Source organism: Echinops telfairi, unplaced genomic scaffold, assembly GCF_000313985.2.
Source record: "Echinops telfairi isolate 266 unplaced genomic scaffold, ASM31398v2 ScPeMD7_4225;HRSCAF=4972, whole genome shotgun sequence".
NCBI lineage: Eukaryota > Metazoa > Chordata > Mammalia > Afrosoricida > Tenrecidae > Echinops > Echinops telfairi.
This window is the reverse complement of record NW_022108124.1, coordinates 14,013,753-14,016,833: the sequence shown is the minus strand read 5'-3', so window position 1 is coordinate 14,016,833 and position 3,081 is coordinate 14,013,753. Positions and strand designations below refer to the sequence as shown.

Genomic DNA, 3,081 nt, shown 5'->3' with positions numbered 1-3,081 from the left:
ATGTGCTTGACACAGTTGATGTATGTATGGATTGTGATGAGAATTGTACGAGCCCCCAATAAAATAATTTTTTTAAAAAGAAAAGAAAACTCCAAATTGGTACTTTGGAGGGTCTGAAAAAAACCTTATCCGCTCTGATGAGACAGATCAATGTGAAGAGAGAGGAGGCACCAGGATGGATTGGCAGCAAAGGTGTGGTACTCCTGCAGGCTGCCTTAGCCGACTGTGACCTCAAAGGGACTTGGGTGCTGCACGCCCAGAAAAGCTCCCTTGCCTTTGAGAAGCAGTCTCTGGGCTTCCTCCTCCTGCTTGATCTCACTTCTGTAAGTCCTTCCGTCTTTTTTTGGAAAGCCTTGTTCATCTGATCATGGTGCTTGCCTTTTTAGTTGCTTGGCCTCCTTTTGGCTTTGGGATCACTTGGCAAAAACAAGAAGACATAGCTGTGTGCGGGCAGGGAGTGTTTATGCCAGCGTGTGCCTGTGGGAAATGGAGGGGTAAAGTCCAACCTATCAAGTCAGGTCACAGCCGGGAGATGCCTCCTTGGGGGTGTGGTCTTTCCCATGAGAAAGACAGTGAGGACCTTCTCCTGATCCTCCCTCTGCTCCTGGGTCTTCCTCCTCGCTGGGACTCTGTGCCGGCCTCCAGGGGAAACCGCAGGGGGGGGGCACCAACCTGGAAAGCTGCTGGTGCCCTGCCATGCCTCCACCAACTCCAGGCCCACCAGCCTGTGATCTGTCTGATTCCCCTTGCACCTGTCCGCACCACCAGCCTACAGCTAGCTATGGGAGTCTGAAGAGGGCCCCCGGCTCGCATCGGCCCGTGGGCTTGAGTGAGAATGGGCTGGGATGTCGTCTGGATACGGAGTGCTGTTCTGACACAGGAAGGAGCAACACTGGTTTTTGTTTCTCTAGACAACCCAGCCTAACGCAGCATGCTGTTGCCATCCACCTGCTGAAGCAGCCTGAGCGCGCAGGAGCACAAGCAGGAAACGGCTAGCGGTCAAAGGCGGAGGCAAACATGAGAACCCTTGTTCCTGGAAGCACAGAGGTCTCCTTAGGGGATCTTAGCTGCCTTCAGCTGCCAGATCACAAGATGCGCTGTCCTCAGAGAGGCACCTGACCTTTAGGGCCACGAATAAAGCTGGAAATCAACGGGCCGATCGCCAAAAGGCTGTAAAGCCAGACTTCAATTAAAATAGTGCTTCAGATTTTTCTTCCAGTTCACCAGAAAAGAGTGAACTGGAGACTACTCTTCCTATGTGTCATTCCCGTACATCCAAGTATCTAATGATTAACAAACTGTGTTCAAACATCCCAAACAGCTTCTATATAATACCAAATATCTGGAAACAGCCCCTGCCATATGCTCAGAGGCAGGGGCTACGTGGGTAAGGCAATACTGCTTCAGACAATGGCTTTCAAAAAGAGGTCAAGGCAAGAAAACTAAATAAAAGTGTGGGGCTGTAGGCAGTGCTTGCACAGATTGGGCTCACTTGAGAAAAACACATAGTAGGGTGAGACTCTTCTTTTTCACCCAGCGACGCCAGCAGAACTCTGCCATCTAAATTTCCAAGACCTAGAAAATGGCCCAGGTAATTCAGTAGCACCGCTAAAAGGATGACCTGCATGAGGGAGCTTGAGAAAATTCCTGGGGAAACCCGTTATCTTGTAACTCCATTTCTCCACAAACTTTTGGACGCCCCCTCATGTGATGGCCTCGTTTTTGTGAGACCCCGTGATTCCCTGCCAAGAAGCTCTTTGAGATGCATTTTGAACAGCCCAGGGCTTTGGCAAATAGCCACATTAGCTCTGGGGCCACCGGCACCTCTGTGCTCGGGGTCCCCTTCCCTCCCTGAGCTTACCTTCTGTTCTCTTCCCCAGTGTCTGCTCAGTCGGATGAACTGGTCAGTCTGCAGAATGGATTTGTGCACCCCCAGCTGCAGCACACACGTCAGTCATGCCAGCGGAATGACACCTTACGTCGTCACTCAAAATGACTTCCCGCTGTGTTTTTTTTTTCTTTCCCCGGCTGATGATAGATCAATCTATACCCAAAGAAGGTAGCTCATCATTACCTAAGGGAGGTAATGGATGGAAATAACACACAGTTAAATAACATCCAAACTAATTTTCAAGCAGCATTTAGGCACGCTGTTTCATCACGCTCTTTTCCGCTCCTTAGGTAAATGCAGGATTGATTCGCAAGGCTAGTCTACCTCTCGTGCTTTTCTTCAGGAACCTTCTGGGGGTTTTGTGGTGCAGGGGGCTTTCTACTCCCGTAAGGCATTACAGTCTTGGAAACCCACAGGGGCAGTTCTACCCTGTCCGGTACTCAGAACTGACCCAAGGGCAGTGAGTCCGGTTTGGGGTGTGGTCCCATCCTAGAACTTGATCACATCACCCATCCGCACCAGGGTGCTGATGACACGGGTATTTCAGAGCTACTCCAACCAGCAGCTTCCCCACTTTAAAAGGAGAGAGAAGGGAAAGGAATGATTCTCCCATGGTGGAGTCCCACACCTCGAGACAGAGGGGCAGGGTCCTGATTGACACAAAACAAACCCAAAGCTTCTGCCACCGAGTCAATTCCCACTCAGGTGACCCCATGCGTATCAGAGAAGAACCATGCTCCATGGGGTTTCCAGTGACTGGTTTTTCAGAAGGAGATCACCAGGGCATTCTCCCGAGGCATCGCTGTGTGCGCTTTAACCCCCAACCTTTTGGATGGCAAAGAAAAAACCCCAAAAGACAAAACAAGACTCACTACCATCTTCCATGATGCTTAGCTTCCCAACACGATCGCTGTAGACAAAGTGGGTGCATAAGCAACTGTGGTGAAGAAAGCTGATGGTGCCTGGCTATCAAAAGATATAGTGTCTGGGGTCTTAAAGGTTTGAAGATAAACGAGTGGCCATCTAGCAGCAAGGCAACAAAGTCCACATGGAAGAAGAACACCAGCCTGTGTGATCAGGAGGTGTCAGGGATAAAAGACCCAGAACAAAAGATCATATCAATGTGAATGAGGGGGCGTGTGGAGTGGAGACCCAAAGCCCATCTGTAGACAATTGGACATCCCCTTACA

The 3,081-nt window shown here is 50.2% G+C and overlaps 1 protein-coding gene across 1 annotated transcript in view; it reads right to left on the bottom strand.

Annotated features, from left to right (window-relative positions):
• Positions 1 to 2,029, bottom strand: part of LOC101648271 (myosin VIIA and Rab interacting protein) — a 349,534-nt gene extending 347,505 nt beyond the window's left edge. The window contains exon 1 of the mRNA XM_004708673.2: positions 1,862 to 2,029. The gene's annotated coding sequence lies outside the window, so the exon portion shown is untranslated. The remainder of the gene's footprint in view (positions 1 to 1,861) is intronic.
• Between the last annotated feature and the right edge of the window lie 1,052 nt (positions 2,030 to 3,081).